Consider the following 26,471-nt stretch of genomic DNA (forward strand, 5'->3'; position numbering starts at 1 on the left):
ACTGTCTGCATGGGCTTCCTCCGGGTGCCCAGTTTCCTTCCACAGTACAAAAATGTACAAGTTAGGTGGATTGGCCGTGCTAAATTGCCCCTTAATGTTTGGGGAACTAGCTAGGCTAAATGCTTGGGTTATGGGGATAGTACCTGGGTGTGATTGAAGTTGGTGCAGATTTGATAAGCCAAATGGCCGCCTCCTGCACTGTAGGATTCTATAATACATGAGGTATAGATTGCAAAAAAGACAAAGGCTCAACAAGTAGGTCACGTTGCATTTGACCTGTGTGTCAACTGGGCCATCAGGGCTTGTGTAAGCTGTTCTGCTTATTTCAGCCAGAAGTTTTGTTTAATTATCAAAATATAAGCAGGGTATTTTGCATCCTATTTACCAACAATTGTCTGTGCTGAAAATTTTAATGATATTCTTCGCAGCTCGACATCCATGGATTTTAGGGACTGTGATATGAGCAGTGGTTCATTTAAAAATCAAATCTATGCAAAGATAAGCATTTTATAGCTATTTCTACCATGCTTTTCAGTTTTTTTAAGCTGTTGCGTAAGTTCTAATGATAAATCAATTCCTATCTTATATGAGGTATTTGAAAGAAGAGGAGATGCCAGGCAAGTCAAAATGATAAGTACGCGTGCACCAATAGCGTACGCTGACATCTACATAGGGATCGCGTTTCATTTTAGTAAAGAGCTGCGACGCTTGCCTGGGAAGGTGGGACAGTGGGGCTGATTGTGCCACCAAGATACGTGAATGCCTGATTACCATACTCTGCTGCTTCCCCTGATGTGCTCAGTCACAATATGTTTTGCTTTAAGAATAGGTGCTGGCGTGATGAAGAATGGGCATCACCTTTTTGGCTGCAGCTGTCAGGATGCCACCAAGCAGAGCACAGGGCTTGGTATACCGCTCCCCGTATTGCCTTTGCTTGTTCTGTGCTGTCAGCAAGTAGGCTACACAGCTAGCAGCTCCAGAGATACCTTTGGCAACATGAAGCTATCAATGGCCAATTACAGCCCAAAAATCGTATTCTACCACCTAGCAGACACAGTACAAAGCTGGTATGAGGATAGCGTGATAGATTGGCACAGAGACTACCACCTTCTGCAGCACCACCTTCTTGACTATCAACATAACATAAAGAGCTGTTCTGCTCTGTCATTTGTTAGTTATGGAGACTTGCTGACAAAGAATTTAAACTAGGTACCAGTGTGAATGCAGCATATTGACTAATATAACAGTCCTATTTTCAACCAATATCTATGTCTAGCACTCTCCAGACTGGCAACAGATCATTCTTTAAAATATCTAATCAGGATACATGAGGACAAATTCACTGACCCTGTGCTATCATTTGAGCATTGAGTTGAAGGGAGCACAATTGGCAAGTTGAACAATCTGTTTCTAGAAAAAAATGTGATAAATACTCAGCAAGTCAGGCAGCATTTATGGAGAGGGAAAGAGAGTTAACATTGCAAGTTGACCTTTGATGACGAACCCCTGATGGAAGGCTAGCAACCTGAAGTGTGGCCCAGAACTTTCCAGCTGTTCAGATTGCTGGGATCGTCTGGTCCCACCAATGGTGCATTCCCATTTCCTGGTGGCATACAGTGAAGTTAATGGAATATCCCATCAACAGCAGCAGTAGCAGAGGATCCTGCCGCCAACCAACTGCACACTGCCTCCCATCATGAGAAACATGCCCGGGAAGGCCAGAAAATCCCATCCGTTAACTGTTTCTCTCGCCACAGACGTTGCATGACCTGCTGAGTATTTCCAGCACTTTCTGTTTCTATTTCAGATTTCCAACATCCATGGGTATTTTTCTCTTCTATTCTGTATCTTAACTCTTAAGAAAGGTAGGCAGATCACCCATCAGTTTCTAACAGGAGGCCACATAATGGGCGACACAGTGGTTAGCACTGCTGCCTCACAGCGCCAGGGATCCAGGTTCGATTCCCGGCTTGGGCCATTGTCTGTGCGGAGTCTGTACGTTCTCCTCCTGACTGTGTGGGTTTCCTCTGGTGCTCCAGTTTCCTTCCACAAGGAAAGATGTGCTGGTTAGGTGCATTGGCCAAGCTAAATTCTGATTTTTACAGTAACTTCATTGCAGTGTTAATGTAGGCTTCCTTGCGACACTAATAAATAAAATTAAAAACAAGAGACTATGGTTAACCAAATTGAGGCTAATGGAATTGGACAGTCAGTGTCAGCTTTGTTGAGGCATTTGCTGAGTGACAGAAAATAGTGAATAGATTGGAGGATGGTAATGTTATACTTGTAATAGCTGGTTGGTGAAGGAGAAGAGTCTTTATTTGGGATAGGCTGATTCACAGAGTTAAGCATTACAGGTATATATCTCCTAACTCCACACACCTGTGTCAGTAACTGTCATTTTATATGTTCTCAAGTAGCCACCTAATCAATGCTGTTCTCTGTATATGTAACTTCAGTTGATTCAATTAACAGGTTGATAGCTCCTTTCCAATGTTCAGTGATATGGCTACTGCTTTTTTTTGATCTAATATGTGTACATTACTTGGATTTTGGAATGCAGAGTAAAATGTCAAAATTTAATGATGATACCAAACTTGGAGGTGTGACATACAGTAAGGATGCTTCAAATCAACTGCAACAGGGTATAGGGTAGCAGAATGGGCAGAGAAGTGGTGGATTGAATTTAGTACGAGAAATATAAACTGATGCATTTTGGCAGAAGGAGCAGGGAGAAACAATATATATACGTAAGGAATATGCAGGATCAGAGCACCTAGGGGTTTATGTGCATAGGTGTTTGAAGGTGGTTAGATTTAGAGAGTGGCTATGAAAAAACACTGGGATCTTGGGGTTCATATATAAAGTTGAAGGAGGGGGCTATTTTCTGCCCTATTTTCAGTGGCAGGAATGCCAGAGGAGGCAGAGATTTGAGCAGGCATCCCGAAATAGCTATTACGCTAGTGGGATTTTGCGGCTTGATTGTCACTGCCCCCTTAGGGATGTAACGGGATTCCTGCCATGCTGAGATTAGAGCCTCATTATAATTCATTTCAATATTATTGGCAGGCTGTAACATCGCCCCACACTTGAAAGTTGTCCCCTCCAATGCCATGACATCGTGCAGTACTTACATTTGAAAATGTAAGTACTGCACTTCGTGTGACATGGGGAGTAGGTGAGGATGATGACATGCCCATCCTATCTGTGAGGCGCCTAAGTTGCTGGTGGAACAGAGTCAATCACAGCATTGTAGGACCCTCCTCCTCCTCTTTCCCCAAAGTGTTTAAAAATTCATTGGGAAAAGCTCGACGTGCAGCCAGCAGCCTAGACAATGCTTTTTCCTCCCAAGTTGACACTTTGAAAAAAAGAATCAGAAAATTCCACCCATCTAGATGCAAAAACAGAGAAATTATACTGAACCTCTATAACATTCCGCTCTCCATACTTTAGGAAGGATGTTGGAATACTTGAGAAGGTGCAGAAGGAGTTTGCCAGAACGGTTTCAGAGATGGGGGAGTTTTACCTACAAGGTTAATTGGTGCACCTTTCTTGGAGCAAAGGAGAATGAGGGTTTTTTTTTTAATAGAAACGTGAAAGATGATGATTTGTTTGATTAGATAGGCGAGGAGAAGGTGTTCCTATTAGTTGCTTGATTGTACAAGGACGAGAGATTGAAAGTTTTAGGCAAGAGATACAAAGTGGACGTGGGCAAGAGCTTTTTTATTTAGTGAGTGGTAATGACCTGGAGCTTGCTGCCTACGAGGGTGGTGGAAGCAGAGGTGACTTCAGAAAAAATTGGATGGCCAGTGAAGGGAAATAAACTTGCAGGGCTTTGAGGATAAAGTGGGAGAACAGGACTGCTTTGATTGCTGTGCAAAGAACTGGCGTGGACTCAGCGGGCCAAATATTTTCCTTCTGCACTGTAATGACTCTGAATTCTAGTGTGGAATCTCCACCCCCACCCCCCACCTTTTGAAGCATGTTTTCCTGCGGTGGAGGGTTCGCCATTGACCAATAGTCAGGAAACCAGCAGCAGGGTTCGATTTCGGCAGGACTCGAAGATCCCAGAGCTGGTGAATTCTGCCCTTAGACTCTGACTACAGTTGTGAAATGCAGATGCATGGAATGAACAAATCCCATCCATTTACACTGCTGTTAACCTGCCTAACCATTGCCTCTGAAAGGACCCACTGGAGGTGGTTCAAAAAAACAGCAGGAACAGTGCCACACCTAGAGCCATAAAAAGAACCCTGTCTGCTACAAGACTATTTGAGGCCTATCCAATCCTCCCACCCCATCCCCTTTCCCAGCATCCAACTGTTGGTCAACCTAATATGAGCTAACCTATTTCCCATCTTCATTGACAACATTCATGTGGTGCTGTTTTAGGGGTGGCATAGTGGCACAGCAGTTAGCATTGCTGCCTCACAGCGCCAGGGATCTGGGTTTGATTCCTGGCTTGGATCATTATCTGTGTGGAGTTTGCACATTCTTCCTGTGTCTGCGTGGGCTTTCTCTGGTTTCCTCCACAGTCCAAAGATGTCTGGGTTAGGTGGATTGGCCATGCTAAATTGCCCCTTAGTGTCAGAGGGAATAGCAAGGGTAAATGCATGGGGTTATGGGGATAGGGGCTGGGTGGGATTGAGGTTGGTGCAGACTCGATAGGCCAAATGGCCTCCTTCTGCACTGTAGGATTCTTTGATTCTATGTGGTAGTGTCCATAACTCTCTGTCAGCAATGGCAGGGTCTTAAATTGACTCAAGTTTAGCAGTGGGAGGAGCAGTCAGCAGATGTGTGCTTGCTAAAAATGCAGAGGTGTAGAATTGACTTGCCTCTGAAAGCTGGGTGTTTCTGGCGCTTCGTGAGCAGGAGCTTGGCTGCGTAAATTGGACCTCTCGCTGCCTGGGAAACGTGTGCAGCAAGACCCAATTTCATTCCCATTGAATGTGCAAAGTTAAAATCAGCCCAAAGCGTAATTAATACCTGAAGCAGTCTTCCAGGCAGAGTGGTTGGAACAGATGCTGATAGATATGCTGTAGATTTGCTGTTCTTATTTCAGATTTCCAGCATGTGTAAGATGTTTCATTTTCCTTTTCATCTTTTATATCCTGGGGACAATAACATTCATAGTGACTCTTGAGTCTTAATTCCAGTTAATGTGCTATTCATATGTTTTCATGAACGGTTCAAATGCCAGGGGATACAACTTAAAAATGAGGAAGTTACAAGTAAGAAGGAAAATCAAGCCAATATTCCTTTACATAAAGGGTAATAGACTTGCTGATGGAATTGCCAGGGAAAGTCATTGAAGCAGGCAATATAAATAGGCTCAAGAAGCAATTATAGGTGTTTCTGGAAAGAGATGGTATTTGGGGCACATGAAATAGCAGACAAGAGGGTGCTCTAACAAAAAGGGACAGGTCAGTTGGTGCTGTATCGATGTTTCCTGTTCCGGAAAATTCTGATGGTCCTCATGTCCTTGCTTTTTCATTCATGTTTAACGACAGCTAGATTTCCTTCCCATTCAGAGTAAATTCTACTCTGAATCGCAGATCGCTGGCCCTCCATTTCACTCTGTTAAATCTAAAGGAATAAAAGTGCTGTACTTTTCACTGCACTACTTAAACTCAGAAGAAACCTGGCACAGGTCACGTCTCAAACTGGGACTGCAGCCCATCTGTGACAAGGAAATGATGTGCTGTACTGTTAGAATCCAAAGAAGCTGAAAATATGAGAACTGGATACCAAAATGAGAATGTTGAAAATGGAATACATTAGAATGGTATGATGGAAGTGTTATCTGCTTCATGTTTTGTGGTTAAATTTAGCCCACAAACAAATATTTGAGTAAACACATTCTCCCCAAAAATAAATCCCATTTTTTCCCCCTCTATCTACCATCAGCAGTTTTCTATTTTTTTTCTTATCTAAACTGTGCATCTGGTTGAGTGAATTTAATTTAAAAAAATTTAATCGGCAGATTGCAAGGTACAGATACCAAAGAACTGAAATGGCTGCGGGGGAAAGGAAGAAATTTAAAACTGTGTGTATTTTTTTCGGGAGGTCCTGGGTATAATTTTCTAAAATTGAACCCATGCCATTAATGAAGCCTCTTTATATTGCGATCACTAATGAAATATTTTCAGCACTCGTTCTCATGTTTGTTGCTTTCTGCTCAACAACTTGCAGGTGCATGGTGCCATTAACACCGAAAAGTGTCTCAAAGAGTTTCACATAGACAAAAAATTGGTATTGAATCAAAGAAGGAAATATTTGGGTGGGTGAAGAAAAATTTAGTGAACAAGTTAGCTTTTTAACAATGTCTTAAAGCAAGAGAGAGATATTTGAAAACACTACGCCACTGAGCAGTCTTTCAGTAATGTCCAGCAAAACACAATGATCCCAATCCCAATGTCAGAATAATTTGGGATTCTCAGGATTGTGGGCTTTGCTGGTGTCTTTAGGCACTACCCTTCCAGCTGAAGGTGGGAATCTTGCTTCCCCTTTTTAAAATTCACAAGAGGGTTCAATATGGAGAGAGAAGCTGCCTGTGAAGCCTACATGCTTCACTCTGGTTTTCTTGCTGAGCCAACACTCGGTGAATTTTTGGGAAAATTCTGCCCCTGGTTCATGCTTTCTCCAATTACCAACCATCGTCCAATATTCAGAATTATGTCAGGACCACCAGCATCCATAATGCATCTCCTCCCTAAGAGGAATGAGCTGGCTTTAAGTAATGCTAACTAATGATATTGTTGAACAGCGTGGTGGGTGCAGGTTGCAAGCAATGGAACTGAACAGTCAGCACAATGTTGATGTTCAACCTGCAGTGCAGTTGCTGGGCATGGGTTAATCACACATCAGCATCCCTGCTTCCATTTTCTGGAATTACCCAGTTTCATCTACAAACTGTTGAAAGGTGCAGATAATTGCAAGAAAAAAAGAATCAAAAGAGATGGAAATGAAGAATAAACTTTAGAAATCAATGCAGATAAACCTTAAACCTTTGAAGTTTTAAGTATTCACGGAATGTTGATAGTGCTTCACAAGTAGTCTGCGTATTGTGTGGTTAGGAAAAAGTATCCTAATCTTGAATGTCATTGAGTTTGGTCAGTTTTATACATTGTCCTCCAGTTTTGTGATTAAATTTCATATTAAATAATTTGCTTACGTTACAGTAACCAATCCTATTAAGATTTTTAAATCCTGGAATGTTCCTCTTAATCTAATTTTCTGAAGCTGAAAATCACCCACTCCCCCTTCACACCACTGTTGAGATGTCACAACGGCACTTGCTGCTTCCTTGATGTCCTCTCTATACATTATTATTTGATATTTTATGACATGCATTATTTCTGAGTTTTAGGTAGAGGAAATTATGTTCTTTGATTTTTTTTTGGGATGGACAATCCCATTGATGCCAAACAGGAAGGACCTTCTGACCCAGACATCCGGTTGGATTTGGCAAAGCAAAAGCCAGAGCTTTCAAGTATTGGTACAGATCTTGCAAGAGCTTAGATTCCAATAATTGTGTGCTGATGGTGTTGTTGGCATTGAAATAAGCAACTTCCTTAAAAGCTTACTATTGAAGCATGAAGTGTATTGTGAATTATGCGCAGCCACACTAATGATGTTCTGGGTGTTGTATCGTGCAACAATTCTATGGCATGATGGACTGTTTCTGAGGTCACAGGCAACCCATTGGTGCTGTTATGCGTATTGATCACTCTTGCATTTGCTGGGAATGATAGACATGTCTCATGGTGTCCTGATTGATTAAAGGTGTTTGAGGAATGTGATCCTCTAACCCCCTGTGGTGCTTCACATAGATAAGCATAGATGTAGGTGGCCACTTGGCTCGCCTGATTTGACCTGGTTCTGTCACATCAATATGGATTTTCTTAACGAGTGGATTTGTGTGAGCTGAAACTTTTTCCACAGGTCCTTACCTCTGTAATGTCTAGTGAATGGAAAGTTAGTCATGGGCTGACCATATTTTCATTGGCACGTGAATTGGATAGTTCTTGTATCCCACTATTTCTGGCCTTATACTGGATTCGGGAAGTTACAATGCTAAACTGTTATCTGCCAGCTCCTCTTTCTACCACAAAAAGGAAACAACAGTTAGATACAGTGCTAGAGATTAAGCTTTCACTTCAAAAGGGCTTTTTGTTAACTTGGACAGTTTTCTTTCTTTTTAAGAACAGGATTTTGCTCACTCCAGATTGCAGGTCAAATGGAATCTGTCTATTTGCATAAGTCTCTGGCAGAATTGGACCTTCCCGAGAAAGTTGGAGCTTCCCGTTGCTTAATGGCTGTATCTTGGACCGTCCTTGAATAGTTTTTATTGCTGTCTGCAAAGTAGCGACTGTGAGAGCAGTATGCATGTTTTTTTTTATGTAATAACACTTCACAGCACAGATTTTACAACTCAGCTTTACTTCAAGCTGGCCTGAAGATATAGACTATAGAAGGTATAGACTCCTAGAGTCCCACAAACAACTCCTATATTTTCCTTTGGTAGAATCATAGAATCCTACATGTAGCAGGAGGCCATACGCCCATCAAGTCTGCACCATCGCAATCCCACCCAGCTCCTATCTCCATAACCCCATCCATTCATCCTAGCTAGTCCCCATGACACAGAAGGGCAATTTAGTACGGCCAGTCCACCTCACCTGCACATCTCTCAACTGTGGGAGGAAACCGGAGCACCCAGAGGAAACCCATGCAAACATGGAGAGAATGTGCAAACTCCACACAGACAGTGACTCAAGCCGGGAATCAAACCCGGGTCCCTGGTGCTGTGAGGCAGCAGTGCTAACCATTGTGCCATCGTGCTGCTGCAAAGTAATGTTCCCACTTTGTCCCATTTGTAGGTTGAACAAATGAGGAATAATGTTAATAAAAGCAGAAAATGCTGGAAAATCCCAGCAGATCTGACTGCATCTGTGGAGGGTCATCCTGACTCGAAACATCAAAACTTTGGTTCTATTCTCTCTCCAGAGTTGCTGTCAGACCTGCTGAGGTTTTTCAATATTTTCTGTTTTTGTTTCAGATTCCAGCATCAGCAATATTTTGCCTTCATCTTGACGATAAAGTTACATCATCTATGATATGTTTAGCCTTCCCCATTCTTTGAAAGACACACACCCATTGTCCATAATATACATTCCTTGATTACCCTTCTATCCTTTAGTGGCCTAACATATCTTGCAGCTATTTTATTGTATATATCAAGTCAGTTTACAATCACCTGGCTGCCTCCCCTGGGCAAAGAATTAAAGATGGACACAGTGTGACAAAAACAGAGTTCCTGGGCTATTTCTACCCATTAAACACTCAATAGGTTTCAGTGAAACTCTTGCCAGTTAAGGAGCTAGCATGAGAACCCTGGCACTGAAGATGTCTCTTTTTTTAAGATAGTCAATCTTGGATGAGAAGACTACTTTTTGCCCTGACAATGGCTGCCTATGGAGCTGAAGATGTTTAAAATTACCATTATCTCTTACTCAGGAACACATGCAAATCCCCTCAAATGGAGTAGCCTATGGCCACTTCTGTTTTACAAGGACAAACCAGAGCTCAAGCAGCTTTGAAGGATCTCATCATACAAAATTGAAACTTCCTTTGGTGTTGCTTTACTTCTTTTGGCATGGACAGACCAAAATTCAACTTCACCAAACCTCCACGGGCAATTTGTTGGAATTACAAATCCAAAATATTTTAAGAGCCTTGGAATTTTACAGCACAGCAAGAAGCCCTTTGGTCCCTCATGTCTGGAGTAGCATCAAAGCTCTTAAGCATTGAAATCCAGCACTTATTCTGCAGCACTGGTCAGTGGTTAATTACGAACACATTAGGAAAACAGTTAACACATGTGAAATAATTAACACCTCAAGCAAAAGTATTAGTCAATGACTGAGGCTGAATCTTCTGAACTCTATGTCTTTGGGCAGTGGGGCCATTTCTGGGTCCTGACTCAGTTTTCTGCAGATCTGATGGGAGATGGCTAAATAAGAACCTGCCATGGGGATCACTGTTCAATTAGTGAGAATGGGCAGGGGAGATAGGAGAGTCAATCAGACCTACAGGCCTACAGCCTTCAACTCCATTGCATGTAGAATGCAAGGAATACAAGGGAAAGCAATACAAGGAAAGCAAAAAGAAAATGCTGAAGGCTCCCGAAATATTTTGTTTGACCCAATTGTTATGAACAGGAGGGGGGTTCATTTAAGCATCACTAATTTCTCCTCTAACAATCCATCCATAGCCAGAAAGTTCTTTTGATTTGCTTCCCTCTTTATAAGCCTCTCAGTTTTGCCGTGATCCAATTTCTATTAATAACCCCAAAATTCAAGATAGGATGGACTCAAAGGGTTCATTCATTTGCACACACTCAAATGTGGAAGGTGGGTCGCAATATTGCCTGCTTTACATTCATGCTGTAAAAGTAGAAGAGAAAAGAACAATTTACAGTGAAGAGAACACAGAGAAATTAAATATTGTTTCATGTGGGCTCCAAAGTCCAGAATCAAAATCCACTTCCTTCACAGAGGTCAGCCGGCTGTAGATTGATGCTGCATGTTTCACTTTTGCGATGGTCTTGATTTCATGCAATGATATAAGCATGCAGAGATAAATCTGTCTTGTAGGCAATAGTACAGAAGCTCCAGCAGAAACATTGAAGTTACAGTATTCCACCTAGGCAAAGCTCCTTCTCTGTGAGACTGCTTGCAGGATGGTAAGCAGCAGGTTGACTGCTTACCACAAGGCGATGTTACTGATTTCACAAGCTAGAGAGCCATGTCACATGACTCCCACTTCTTCACATGGTCTTTGACGAAGGACATGTTTCCTCCTTCTAGACCCTTGCGATAATTAAATGTCTCGATTAAAAATTGAAAGCAGGGTTCTGAGCCCTTTGTCTGAGCAGAGAAGTAGACTTTGGTTGGCCAGTATTGGTTATGAAATGCAGGTGGCCTTTGTATTGCATTTTTTGAATTTGGTCTGTGCAGCCCACAGGGACCATTGATGTCTCTTCAGGATAACAAAGTGCAAGTTTTTCTGATATTGCTATATAACCCCTTTTGTTCAGGGGTCACAGACAAACATAGATTCAACCATTTTAAGGTCTTCGTCCAGTTTTGTTTTAGATATCGTGATGAGCACTCTGCTATATAAGCAATTCAAACTTTTAGTCTGCTCACGGTCCTCATGGCTTTGGTGGAAAGTGAATTCCATTACATTTATATATGTATGACCTTATGAATGAAGAATTGGAAATGAATAGGTATGCATTAATCCTCTGATTCACACTGGCATGTCAGACACGCAGTTATCAGGGGTAATAGTAGTTCTTCTGCACTTTCAAGCGCATTAGTAAGGACGTTTCCCTGATCTAAGTTGTTTAGATCACTTCAGAAGATTCAAATCTGTCCTAATGGAGGAAGTCTATTTGGACCTAGACTCCTAAGTTTCCTCTGCTGGGGACCAGGCATATGCAAAGCTGTTGGTTTCAGAACTCTGACTGTCCAACTCCTTAAGAGGACATTTAAATGTCCTCTAAAAGGAGGTTTTACAGGGTGGTTAGCACTCGGGGTCAAGCTGTTCTGGGCTGTCCACAGGGTCATGCTGTGCATCTCCCTCTGTTGAGTGCCAGGTTTTTTTGATCATAGGACTGAGCTGCCCTTTTCCTAATTAGCTGCCCCCGTGTGCCTTGGTAACTTGTCGGTTCAGCTGTTCAAACGCAGGCATTGTGGCTAGACCGATTGTCAGGACATTGGGATGCTTTAAAGGAACCTTCATGTCTTTTGGGAGTTCTGGTTCAGTGTCCAGTTCAGGCATTCTCACAACTGGAGTGTTCCAGCTTCTGTTGCACGATGCTTCTTTAAGTTGGCACAGCAACAAGTGGACATTCTGCTCCTGAACTTGGGCCAGCCTTTCGGGGCCCAGATCAGAAGGCTACTTTCTAGAAGGGGCCTTTTGAATCTATATTGGGTAGGGCTCAGTGCTGCAGTCTGGGGTTGTTACGAATCATTATAAATGCTGTGACAACCTGGCCAAGTTGCCTTGGGATTCTGTATTAAGTTAGGTGGATATGGGGATCCAATCCGGTCAATTGAATAGTAGGCTCTGTGTCTTTTGGAACACTGATGCCTTCTGGTTGATGGTTAATTCTTGGTGCGCCTCCATTTGGCTTTCCAACTAAGTGAGGCACCACCCTCACTCTTACTGGGCCAATTTGGGAAACTTCTGGGTCCCCTCTTAAATTTACCGTAAAACTGATTGTTGATTGGGTTTCTATCTGGGCTTGGCAGTGGATAACATCATGAAGAAAGTGAAGGATAATAAGAGAATGAAGGAATGGGAGTGAAACAGTCCTAACAAGTTGCTCCCCATTTTTAACGCTTGTGAAATTCAGGTTCCTGACACATGATGTAGAATAGACAAAGCTGCACATTTTACCTCTATTGAGCAAGAGCAAAACTAGCATGACTGAGAGGATGTTTGGATTCCTTAAACAAAGCATGGTGTTGTTGCTGCTAGATTTGAGAAGCAGGAAACAAACATTATGATTGAATGATTTTGCAGATATTAGTAGGCAGCAATAGTTAATGCCTCTGCGACATGTGCCTTTGATTTCCACTTGGCCTTGGCCTTTTCTACAGGTCACACTCAACAGCAGTGCCTGCTGCACAATAATATTAAGGAGCAATGACAGTAAGAATAGAGTTGACTCATTTGGGCATCTTATATGAGGTTGTACTTGTATGAAGAAGGCACACATGTCACAATATGCATTAACCTTCTTGCTGTTCACCTATTGAAGTTCAAGATGTGACTTTGCTTAGACCATAGGCACTTAGCTGTCAGAGCTTTGGATGTCAAAGATGTTTCTGGAATGACTCATTGTCCCCGATTTTGCATCCTTTACTCATTTGACTGGGTAATTGGGGCTGTTTGTGCTTCTTGACTTGTATGGTTCAACAACTAACTATAGCAGCATAAACAGCCGATAAGCTCTGATTATGTGATCTGATAAGAATGTGCAACTCACTGTAAAATTTCAGTCCTTCCTGTTGCCATAATCAGTATAGGTGCCATCAACAGAACAGCTTTGTGTTATTAGCACTGCTGTGTTATTGTATCCTTATACCTTTATTCTGCCAGTAATTTCAACTACGGATATGTTTTGCAATTGTGCACAGCAGGGCTGCGTTGTGCCCTTGACGACATAAATGACATTTTAGAAATAATTGCCTTCATTGCTACGTGAAGAATTCTGAGGTAAAGATTGGTTATAGCTGGTTTTCAATCACATGACGAGGAGCATGCAACCTATTCAAGAGGATCTGAAGCTTGCCCAGATTTGGACATATGGACGGCACTGTGGCACAGTGCTTAGCAGGGCCAAGGACCCGGATTCGATTCCCGGCTTGGGTCACTGTCTGTGTGGAGTCTGCACGTTCTTGCTGTATCAGCGTAGGATCTGTCTGGGTGCTCCAGTTTCCTCCCACACTCTGAACAATCTGCTGGGCTTGGCAATGCTAAATTCTCCCTCCGTGTACCCGAACAGCCGCCGGAGTTTGAGGATTTTCAGAGTAACTTCATTGCAGTGTTAATGTAAGCCTACTTGTGACACTAGTAAATTAAAAAAAGGGATCAATTTCAGTGATTTGAGCAAGTTGGGACATGTATCTCCAGCCAAGACAGCTCCCTTACTACCAGCATTTGAATTTTATCTCGGCTGTCCCAATGGCAGAGACCTGCAAATAAATTCCCTAAAGGAGGAAGGGAAAGGGCAACAGTGGGGAAGAGGATGGGGGCTGCAGTCTTCGGAGCTCTTTGCAGCTGGGAGGAACATTCTGATCTTTCAGGGTTTTTTTCGGTGGTGGCCAATACTTAGTGAGCACTCAAGAATTGCAAGTTGATTATACCAAGAGCAGCTCTGTGAATCATTCACCAGTTTAATGCAGTAGCCCTGAAACAGGCATTCTACCAATCATTTGCATACATAGGTGGACACCACAGGTGCCTAGGCAGCTAGGTATGCTGATATTGGTGTGTCTACCGATAAGGAGCCAGATGTTGCTCTCTGAAATTAGTCACGTGTATTCCCATTTCAGGCTCATAAAAATAAAGACAGAATGCATGAATAAATATACAAAATATCTATTTAAAAATAGTTTCAAGGTCATTAATCCTTGTGAGAATATTATAACATATCTTGATTATTAAATAGTGATTATTAAGAAACGTGCAGGCTATTGCAGAAATATGGAAGTTGTACTGATTGGTGGGAGTGTTTCAATCATTCTAAGTTTTCCAGCAGTTCAAAACTTTTGCTGTGTCTATCAAAGAGTGCAGAAAGGACAAATAATTATAAAGCAAATGTACCTGAATTGTTAGTAAAAAAAAAAAATACACTGCACAAAACCACCAAGCTTGTGATAAGTCAAAGTAGTCAGTCTTGCTTTTTATCTGTTAGACTCAATGTGGAGAAATAACAATCTGCCTTTGGTGAGAAAAACAAACTCAACATATTCCAGCATCACAGCGTTGCAGTAATACGTGTAAAGGGTATTATGGAATCAGAACTTAAAGGTAATCTTCATACTGTAATAAGGGATTTAGAATTCAAGTTTAAATATTTCATTTTTGAATTCAGTGCACTGAGCAGTTAGAACACTGATCTAATTCTCATTGGCACACGCTGATTTGAAGATTCCTTTCAACTCTAATTTCACAATGAAACTGAAGTTTTCCCACTACAATAATAAAATTGGTGTATAATTGTATCATCTGTGTGTAAGTTATAAGTTTTTAAATTTATTCACTGGCATATAATAAAGATTTTTTTTAAAAAAGCAAACAATTGTAGTTGCATAGAGTTTACAGCAGGGAAACAGGTTGTTCAAGTTAAATGGCCTATGCTGGTGTTTATTCTCCACATGACTTCCCTCCCACCTTGTTGTTTGCAATTCCTGTGCTATGTGGGAACTTCAAGACACTCCATGGGGGGATCTTTCCCATCCCGCCCACCATAGGAATCCTAGCGGGCAGGGGTGCACCATTGAAAGGTCCGTTGCCCTCCGGCAGGATTTTCCGGTTTTGGGGTGAGCACAGCCGGAAAATCCCACCCCATGTGTCTTGGATGAGCAGGTGTGTTGGGAGGGCCTCCAAATGCCTAAGTTCAAGCTCAGGAATCCATAGGGTGAATGGAGCCACTACGGAGCCTTAGGGATGATGAGAGTTTCCTGAATTGTTTGTCCTAGAATGTGTTCACCCCACAGACAGTGACAGTTCACAATAGTAGATAGTTGGTCAACAGGAAGAGTAGGAAAAGGTGTAAAGTGATGTTTTAAGGGTGTATATCACACTCAAACAGATACTTAGCATAGGAGATTGCTGGGAGAGGAATGCAGTTTCGATCAGGATACCAATGGCTAAGGGACTGTGCAGGTGGGAACAGTAGTTATTATAAGAGGTTCCAATGTCAAAGAGACAGACTGTTTCCACAGGGCAATGTTGTGGCTATAACATGTGCCTTGCTCAAAGGATAGCCAACCTGGGCATTAAACATTCCTGGATACATGGTGTTTGGGAAAGCTAGGAAAGGAAGGAAATGGGGAGGGGTGGCAGTATTGATTAAGGAGGGAGAGGATGTCTCAGACGGGCCAAGGTTAGAGTCTATTTGTCTGGAACTAAGGAATAAACAAATTGCCCCTTCATGTCCTAAGATGTGTAGGTTAGGGGGATTAGCCATGGAAAATGTATGGGATTATTGACTCATTGGGCTGAAAGGCCTCCGTCTGTACTGTCAGGATTGTGTGGATTCTAAAAAGGAAGCAATTGTTTGCTCCCTGTAGTACATACACCATCAATTAGTGTGAAAAATGTAGTGGAACAAATCTGCAAGCAAATTGCAGAGAGGTGCAATAATTAGTGTAGTTATAATAGAAGACTTGAATTATCCAAATGTAGACTACAATGGTAGTAATGTAAAAGGCAGAGTGGGTCAAGAGTTTTTAGTGTGTGTTTGGGGATATTCTTCTACAGCGATATGTTTCCAGTCCAGTAGGAAAAGAGGCATATCTAGACCTGGCTTTTTGTGAATGAGATGAACCAAGTCTATCAGATGTCTGCAAGGGAAATGTGGGGGACAGTGATCATTATATCACAAGGTTTAGGTTGGTAACAGAAGAAGACAAGGAACAATCAAAAGTAAGAATAATTAACTAAGGGAAAGCAAACTTCATCGAGGTGAGAAAGTATCTGATCCAGATCAAAGTTTGACAGGCAAAATGATATCTGAACAATAGACTGCTTTTAGAGGAGATAATTCGGGCACAGGCAATTCTTGCAGGCTGGAATAGTACAGTAAACAAATCCAGAGTTCTCTGGATGACAGGAGAGAGAGAATAAGATGAAGAAGAATAAATATGTTTATGACAGTTGTCAAGGAGAACAAGACATCCAAGAACCAGGCTCAATGTAGAAGGCTGAAAGGGATAGAGAAAAGCAGAGGGGTGGGGCCAAAAAGGGGATTTACGCATGGATGTGGCGGGGGGGTGGTGGTTACGTGAATACTTTGCATCTGTCTTTACTAAGAAAGAAGGTGCTGTGAAGGTTATGGTGAAATAGGAGGTAATACAGGCACTTGTTAAAATTGATGAGGAAGAGGTATTGGATGGGCTGTCTCCACATAGATTTGGTTAGGCATCAGGGACTGTTGGAATGTATCCAGAGATACTGAGGGAAGTGAAATCATGCAGGTACTGCCTGTAATTTTCTAGTTTTCCTTTAACTCAGGGAGTGAAGTCAGAGGAGCGGGGGATTGTAAATATTCCACCCTTTTTCGAAAAGCTGTCAAAATAAGCTCAGCAGTTAGTTTAACCTCAGTGGTGAGGAACCTTCCAGAAACAATAATTCAGGACAAAACTAATAGTCGTAGGCTAAGTGTGGGTTAATTAAGGAAAGCCAGCATGGATTTGTTGTAGTCAAATTGTTTTTAACTAACTTATTGGAACTATTTGATAAGATCGTAGAGAAAGTTTTGAAGGTGTATTTGTTGATGTGGTGTATATGGATTTCCAGAAAACATTTGATAAAGTGTTGCAAAACAGACAGAAAATTTTCAAAATTTGCAATGATACGCATGTTAGAAGCACTGTGAACTGAGAGGAGGAGAGTGTAGAGGTTAGTGGAATGGGCAGAGAAGTAGCATCTGAAATGCAACACAGAAAGTGTGAAGTGATTCATTTTGGTGGGAAAAACATGGAGACACAATATAAAATACAACTCTAAAGGGAGTGCAGGAGCAGAGCCACCTGGGTGTATTTGTGCATAAATCATTGAAGGTGGCAGAATAGTTTGAGAGCATGGTCAGTAAAGTAGACAGCAACCCGTGCTTTATTAATAGGGGCATGAAGTATAACAGCAAGAAAGTTATTTTGAACTTGCGCAGAACACTCACACAGCCTCAACTGGACAGAGTGCCATGCTATAGAAAAGATGTGAAGTTACTAGAAAGTGTACAGAAAATATTAACAAGAGTGGTTCCAGTGTTGAGGAGCTTCAGTTAAGTTGATAGGTTGAAGAAGTTAAATCAATTTTCTTTGGAGAAAAATATATTGAGAGGAAATTTGATAGAAGTATTCAAAATCTTGAGGGGTCTGCACAGAGCAGCTAGGGAAAACTGTTCACGTTGGTGGAAGAATCGAGAATGAGAGTACACAGATTTAAGTTAGTTGACAAAAGAAGCAATGGATTGTGGTTGGCGCAGACTTGATGGGCTGAATGGCCTCCTCCCGCACTGTAGGGACTCTGAGTCATGAGGAAAAATATTTTCATGCAACAAGTTGTTAGGATCTGGAATGCACTACCTGAGAGTCTGGTGAAGGCAGTTTCAAGCAAAGCATTCAAGAGGGAATTGGATAGTTAAACCTAAACCTGTCAGCATACCCTTCTATTCCTTTCTCCTTCATGCATTTATGTTGAAGTTTTTTTAAATTCATCTACATTATTTGCTTCAACAACTCCATGGGCTGGATTTTTTGTTCTTCCCATCAGTTATTTTGAAAGCAGAGCAGGGGTACAAAAAACTCAACTGGCGACTGCCCTCAGCTTATCTGCCAACCCTTGTCGCCAATGTAATAATGCTCCAATGCCACGATGGCCTTAAGTTTCTCATATCGTTTTTAAGTTGCTCCGTGCCTTCACCCCAAATTATCTATACGGTTTCTTCCAGCACAACCTTATCTTCCAAATGCAAATAGAGGTGGCAATAGTGTCGGGTCCAAGAAAGTATTGGAGAATATAAACCAAAGTGATCTATTTTGGAAGATCAATCTTGAAAATATTCAATTAAAATGTATTAAAGAGCTTTGATTTTTATCTACAATTTGTCTCATGTCAGGCTGGTCACTGACAGCTTACTATTAGAACACAATGTATAAGAGAGGAGTTTATTGAGGTAGCTTATTTGCATCTTCAGTGCTATTTTTCAGCACTATTGCATTTAAGGGTTATGCTCAATATGCTTGTTATTTGCAGGTTTTGAGGCACCAACATTCAGAGAATATATTGAGCTGTAGCCTATTTATTTGCATGGAAATGTTTTCGCTTAAACATTGCAGCAAACTTTGCGTTAGATTTTTAAACTCTTGAATATGATTTACAATGATATAGAATTGCAATCACCTCTTCTTTTCTTTGTCTTTGGAATGCATCTGTTCTTGTTTAGCAATCCACCATGGAGCCTCCTGAAAGTGTCACAGATCAAGGTGACACATTGCAAAGCTGTCGTTGACTCTCTGAAATCCAACTTTACAACTGCAGTGTGGCACACCAAAATGATTTGCCAAGGATATCTAACTTAATTGACATCTCAAAATTTGGCTTTAATTAACATAGTACAATAGTGGTTGTAATTGATTATTTAAGGGGCAAAGTAATAAATATTAAGGCCCATAAACATTAAACATGTTCGTAACTTGGGAGACTAGATCAAACTTTCAGAGCCGGCAATTGCTTGGAGTTACGCGGTTAGAAAACAACAATAGAAAAGCCCATGTAGAGAGTGGCATAAGAAATCAGTTTGTGGCTTTTTGGAATGGGATAAGTAGGCGGGGTGGTTTGAAATGGCCTTCACATTAACAGTAAAACTATTGTATGACTTTGCACAGAGTTTAGAACTTGGACATTTTCCAGCAGTGTTAATAAGCAGCAGGAAGTCATGGTGCACTTGCATGTAGGGAAGAAATAGCCCTTTTGCTTTTTTTGACATTGTAGGGCCTAAGCAACAACAGCTGGGTACTTACACCACTTCTATTCTTTACATGTGAAATAAATAATCATCAAATAGAATGAAAACCAGCTTGCTTGTAGTAGCAGTTGATTTATGTCCAGTAGCTAGTGTTTGATGTGTCTTTCATGTTGAACCATAACCGAATTCACTAAGAATAAAGTGATGAAATATTATTTTCAGCCTTATAAAATCAGGGTATTATTTTGGGCAAAGCATTCTTTCAGTTTAAAGTGAAATGCGATCAAAATTCCTAGTATGGTCGAAGAATACATGAGCAATGGGTCTGTTTATTAAGATCTCCAGAATATAAACTGCTGTGTTACTTTGGTTGGCCAACAATAACGGCAGTTGGAAAAAGTAAGAACTTCAGTGGTATTTTGGACCACAGTAGTGTGGATGTATGCCAATGTGAAGTGACCTGAATTGGACCATTTTCAGTCCATTGCAAATGCTTGAATATTAGCCAATATAAATGGTTAGGAACAGGTCTACTTTCAGCAAATGCCAATGCAGGAGCCCCTTCACACATGCAGAGGAGCAGGAGCACTTTGTATATCACATCTTCAGTTGCCTGCTAAGAAGGCAGATGACAGGTCAGTTAAAAGGATGTGCCTACATACTTTTGGCTAAAGAGCACTTAATTTGATTAATTCATTATTTTTTTTTGGTAGTGTGTTTCTTATTGATCTCAATTTTAAAAATCTCACTCCCATTGTGTTCTCATGCATCTCTATCTCTGTAATATCCTCCAGTGTTCTGATATCACCAAGTTCCATTAACCTGGCCTTTTGCACATCTCTGATTTTTCTCTTCATTCAACCATCGGTAGCCTTGCCTTCATTTGCCCTAAAATCTAAGATTCCCTTTCTAAATCCCTCTGTGCCTTTACCTCTCTCTCCTTTAATACTATCACTTCATGTGGCGTGGTGTCAAACCTAGTTTTATACTCCTTTCTGTGAAGTGCCTATGTTCAAATATAAATGCAAATTTTTGTACAGTGATATTACGTTGACTTGATTGACTGATTGTGTTCTGGACATATGCAGTGCTTGACAGTCCAAAAGCAAATTGTGTTTCAATTTTTCTTGCCAGTCTTGGCAGCGTTCATCAAATTGATATCTGTTTTCCCTTGAAGCGTAATAGATGCAAATATGTTTCTTTACCTTTGTAGCTGTTTTTGAGCACTAAATTTGACAAATACTTCACTTTTAAGAGAGCCAAAGGTCCAAAAACCCATATTCACATATGAGTATATGATAGTTCCTGTGGATTCACTGTTGCTTTCAAATGACCTTTGAAAGCAAGAATCACAATCAAAGTAATGTCATGTTGGAACAAAAAAGATCATTTTATTGAAGAACTATTTTTGAGCTTTTTTCATAAGAATACATAAACTTGTCACGTGTGTGTGTGTGAAACAGGATTCCAGGCTTTCGTAGCTTCCCTCCCCATCGGAACAAAAAACTGTTTGCTAATTTCCATTCTCCTGAGGGCAGAATCTCTTTCTGAAATTAGGGGTTCATTGACAAATTTAAGGTAGGTAACATGTTTTTTTTAGAAGAATTGATCCAGTTATTGATCCTAATTCTAGCATTCCTTTTTGCTTAATGTGAATTGGTGTCATCTTTCAGGCTGGGGGTCTTTCTATTGTTTTAAAGCCATGATGTGGAGATGCTGGTGTTGGACTGGGGTGTGTACAGTAAGAGGTCTCACAACAACAGGTTTATTTGGAATTACAAGCTTTCAGAGTGCTGCTCTTTCGTCAGCGCTCTGAAAGCCCGTGACTCCAAATAAACCTGTTGGACTTTAACCTGGTGTTGTGAGACTTCTTGCTGTTGTTTTAAAGGCAGCGTTTGTATAAAATGAGAATTCCTCCAGTGGCATGACAATAGCATTGTGACCTCTGAGCTATACAATGTAAGAAAGCCCCACATTTGATCTCTCTCCTGTCTGGAGTGAGCTGATTTCTACTGAGGTGATGGTGGGTGTGTTTTAGGTAGCCTCAGGATTAGTTTCAAAGTTGTTGGTGATCATTGGTTAAACAACAATTCTGCCTCGATACTGGTGGGTAAGTAACTTTTTGGCAGCAAGCAGGAGAGCTCACAAGCCACCAGCCCTCTGTCAGCAAAAATACCAGTTTGAGCCTTGGGTTTCATTTAAATTGGACAAACTGCAGTTGCTGAAAGAACTTCATCAATCAACAGCCATGTCCTGCTGTACCAGAAGCTTTTGACATAATTTTGCATTTGAATGTGCTCAAAACATCAGTAATATAACTTGACATTCAAAAGTCTTATTTGGAATGTGTTTTGGTGAAGAAATAGTCATTAGTTGCCATCAAAAGTGCTCAGGAGAGATTGCGGGACATCATAAGTGATCGTCAGGCATCAAATGGTGATCCGGCATCAAAAGCGATCACTAGGCCTCCCCTCCACGCATTCTCAGCTATGCCCTCCTTCCATATTCAGCCCTACTTGGCAGAATTCTTCCATCTGGTATTAAGCCCTGTAGTGGGGGCAACGATAGAGAGTGTGTCATGCTGTGCAGGCTGAGGGGAAACCATGTTGTATCTTCTGCCGCTGACCCCATTAGACGTACATCAAGGGGTTTAGCGACATCTTCTGTGGCAAGGAAGCTTGGTTGCACACATCCTACTGTCATATCTGGGTACCATATTTTTAAAAGGTGCCCAACATCACTGACCCACGGTTGAAGAAAGATGATGGACCTCCTGAAAAGGAATATGAATCTCTAGGAACATTCTGAGGCTGGAAGATTGAACTCCTTGATGGCACTGAAGTTCAAAGATCCATCTGTAGATTCTCCCCCCACCCTCCGATGTGGTGTCTCAGGATTGAGTTGCTGACGGTTTCCATCTTGAATGTGGAGGCTGACCAGGCATTCTTCAGGTAAATTTCAATTTCCAAGTACCACGTTGTTCCACACGTGTCCTGGACTGGTGTGTTTTCCCGCTGGCGTCACTGGGGAAGAGCATTCCGGTTGAGCTTTTATCTAGATCCAATTAGTGGGATGCAAATCAGTTTTACACTGGTCTCCAGCAGAATTCCCGACTTGCCATGGCAGGCATCAGTGGAGGATCCCACGGGAAATTCGAGCAGGCATGAAACCAATTTTTGGATCTCCAACTGAATTCCCCCTGCCCCCTTCTGCTGTTGAAGCCACTAGCGGAGGCATGGGAAAATCCCACTCTCATTGACATCCTCTTTCCCATCCTCCCTCCCCTTCCACCTAGCCCCCACACGCTTACCCATGCCTCTTACCCACCTGCACTCAGATCCCACTTATTTACTCGAGTTCCCCTACCCCCATACGCACTCATCCACTCCTCCGTCTCCACCTGACCCCCTACCTGAATTTTCTTGTCTGGGTGTGGGAGAACTCCCACTCTTCCCCTCAACCACCCTTGTCCCGACTCAGACCTATTGCATGGCCCCAGACCTGAAACACTGGCTGGGCATTCCCCAAGCAAATGCTATTATTCCCAATCAAGAGTTCTCCTCTTCAGTTTTTTTTTCATTTGATTCTTCAGAATTGCAGGACTGCCATTTTCCCTTGTCAGATTTATTGAGCAAATGACTTTCCTGTAATTAATTTGGGCAAAGTTCGTGCGATGAGTTATGTTGCAGCTATTTATTTTCCCCTAGCAAACTATAATTTACAGAGGCTCCATTCTAGTTTGTTGGGACCATACTGCGATGGTTGTATTGTTTTACCTCCTAAGTGTCAAAGTGTGGTGAAGTTGAATATAAAACATGATTAGCTTGGAGGGATAGTCGGAAGTATATTTAAAACAACCACTAGGATTAGTTTCTTTAATGCTTTAGCTGCTAGATTTGGCTAGGGACAAAGGAAGATGTGCAGTGACATGACTTGGCTCACCAGTGTAAGAGGTATGATTAAATGTCGTGGTTCTCAGTGGCAGAATTTATTCGTGGAAGTTACTTGAAAAAGAATGTTCATTTCAATTCCAAATCAATTTGTGAGAATATTGATTGCATTTTAATAAAAACAATTGTTCCATCATACAGTACTTGGTTAAAAATCATGGGGGCCATTCTCCCAAAAAATCTCTAAGAGCTGAATTTGTGTGAAAACTGGAATAACTCCTGCCAATTTTTTTTTAGCAGGATTTTCAGAATGAATCTCCAGCACTCTGAGCATCGCAGATTGCACCAGTGTGATTCACTCTTAAAAGTAGGGGGTAGGGCCTATTCCCACTGAAGAGGCTGGCAGCATAGTGCTGAGCGGGCCACAGTGCATGCACCAATCTGTCAGAGTGGGATTGGTGCATGCACAGTGGCTCCGCACTGCTGGGCAGCTCAATTGCTGGCCAGTCCCATAACCCTGCATCACTGCCACTCCAATTTCTTCCCCCTCCAACCTTGTTGGCCAGTCCCAATCACACCCTTCGCTCCCTCTCCTCGTGATCCTCTGTTAGAGTAGCAGTGCGACGACTCCACCCCCACCGATTGGCCCCCAATAGGCCCTGTCCCCTTGGTACTGCTCGATGGGCAGTGCCAAGGTGTTACTGGAACATTGCCAGTTTGCCCCTTGGGCAGTGCCAGTGGGCCAGGCTGGCTATGTCCAAGGGCCACTCCCTCTTTATCCCTAATCCTTTTGGGAGCAGCCTCAATGGCCTCTGTTCCCTCCAACAGGGTGAGGCCGCCTTTCTCTGTTAGTGGGGAGCAGTTGTAAACCCTGCTGGAGGAAACCACTCCTGGTGGGACAGGGGGGAGCGTTAGTGGGTCTGGAGGCCCGGACACTCAGCATGGAGCCCGCTAAGTGGCCTCCACTGATTTCTTGCTAGAGCAGTGCAGTGGGCTGGAAAAATCCCTCCCCATATATTTACAAATGCTAGCGATAGGGGGGATGGGGCAGTTAAAGAAAATACATGTATAGGTGGCCTGGTTTTTACTAACGAGGGCCCTCATCTCACATTTCTTTTCCAAACAAGTCTCTGAAATAACAGTATGTGGCCTTAGATTAATTCTGAGTTTAGAATCAGTTAATAGATATATTGTGTTCACTTTGATTTAGACAATAAAATTTATTGATTCTGTGTTTTGTACTCCTATTTATTTCATGATTCAATTAGGATTTTCCACGATCAGACTGTGGTTTGAGTGTTACAATGCTTAGTATTATCTTTTTCCCAGTCGCCTCTCTATCTTTAGATGGACTTTTTGTTTTTGCAAGTTCAAATCCAAACTAGGCTTTCTCTCAAATGAAAAGAGAGAATATCAGAAATGTTGGGAATACATTGACCAGGTTGTGTTCGTGGAGAGCAAAACAGAGCTAACCGTTCAACTCTGCAGCCCTTCACCAGTCAAACTCTGGTTGTTATCTGCTACAGGGAGTTTCATTTGATTCCAATTCTTCACATTTATTGGAGAGCCAGCATGTTAACCTTCTAAAGCCGTACACTGCAGACTAGGTGCAAGTTAACTAATTACCTATTGGTGAGGACTTGATTTTAGATGGCAAGGGGCACTGAGCAGAAGCAAGGCTCTTGCCTACACAGAGAAAGGAATAAATGCAAGATAAGCAAAGCTAACCTTTCAGTTATGAAGAAGCATCAGTGGGATCCTTGGCACGAAACTTCTGTTCTGCAGTCTTAAGAGGCAGGAATGGCTCTTAAGTTGGAATGCTTTATGTTGCTGGGTGGAATAGCTGACCACATACAATCTTGTGCTGTTCAGCTCATTACATATGCATCTGCAAGGAACACACAAAATTCTGTTGTGGGACAGACAGGAAGTCACAGTCCACGCCATTACCCAAACATCTCGATGCTATGTTTAAAGGGCACCTGGGTAACTTCGTATTATCCCTTCCATCCTTGCTTGGCCACCTCTGGGCCCATTTCTGCCTCTAGCCTGCTCCTGGAAGTCACAGCCCTGTATCCAGCCCGTGGCATTCTCCCTGATTTGAAAGGACAGGCAGATTCTTCCAGAGCATAGCTGTGATTGCAGCAACAGAAAATTCCCAAACCTGGGCCCAAAATTCCATTTAATTTCATTTCTTTTTCTAATCTATTAACCAGCTTTCAGTAATCTTTGGTGCTTGATAGCCTAAATCTCACTGTTTTCCCACATTTCCTAGCTTCATACTCTTAAGGACCTATTCTAATTTATTTTTCCTAGGTCCAAAATGGATGACCTCACACTGCCCCCACATTAGGATCTGGTTGCCACTCAGTTAATCTACCAATGTCTCTTTGTAACTTTTTATTCCCATCTATACTTTTTATAGTGCCACCTAACTTAACGTCATCCACAAATCTGAATTATATGCCTCTCTGTTCATTCATCATTGTAATTTATATGCAGAGTGAAAAGCTGGAGCCCCAGTATGAATCACGGGGAAAATCGCCTGGTCACGTTTATTATAGCAGACCAATTAGTGAGCAAGTTGGAAATCCTAAGTCTTATGATCTAGACTACATCATTCTCATGAGGGAATGGCGAGATACTGCTCTGAAACTTTCACTAATTCTGTGGAACAGTCTGCCCTGGTAGCATTATTAGTGACGCATGTGGCTGGCCCTATGATTTGGGACAGGATCAAGCAACATTCAAACACCTAGGTAGAAGTCCTGTTCAACACACTTCTGGCTTTGGATCAAGGCTGCTGGAATTTAGTTCCTGTATTGTTTTATGCTTGTTTTGATGTTTTTTGTAAAAAAAAATTTAACCTGAGAAAGTAGTGATGAAAATGAGGATTCTGATGAAAAGTCGTGGACCTGAATGTTAATTCTGTTCCTCTCTTCATAGATGCAGCCAGACTTGTTGAGTGTTTCCAGCGTTTCTGTTTTTTTTCAGACTTCTAGTATCTGCAGTATTTTGTTTTTGTTTTGTAGCTGCCTTTGAATCTATGTAGAGTTGGACAAATGTGATAAGAACACTCCTTTCTAACTGAAAACGTGATAATTCTATTCTATTTGAATGTATATCACTTCGAGCAACTGTTGGATTTTGTTTCCTGAGTGCCGTTTTATAGTAATATGTATGAAATATTTTTGAAATATCAATAACTTAAAACCTTAAAAAAAAAGAATGCTAGGATTGCATATTTTCCCTGTATGTCTCACGCTTCAGTTGTTTTGAGTCTGTTTTGCAATGTAAAAGCTCTACCG

General features: G+C 41.7%; 1 protein-coding gene across 1 annotated transcript in view; it reads left to right on the forward strand.

Moving 5' to 3' along the window:
* LOC145343014 (A disintegrin and metalloproteinase with thrombospondin motifs 19-like) overlaps positions 1 to 26,471 on the forward strand; it is a 414,592-nt gene that overhangs the window by 100,302 nt on the left and 287,819 nt on the right. The gene's annotated exons all lie outside the window — the stretch shown is intronic.

The sequence above is a fragment of the Carcharhinus amblyrhynchos genome, chromosome 5 (genome assembly GCF_965287045.1).
Source record: "Carcharhinus amblyrhynchos chromosome 5, sCarAmb.v2.hapA, whole genome shotgun sequence".
In the NCBI taxonomy this organism is placed as follows: domain Eukaryota; kingdom Metazoa; phylum Chordata; class Chondrichthyes; order Carcharhiniformes; family Carcharhinidae; genus Carcharhinus; species Carcharhinus amblyrhynchos.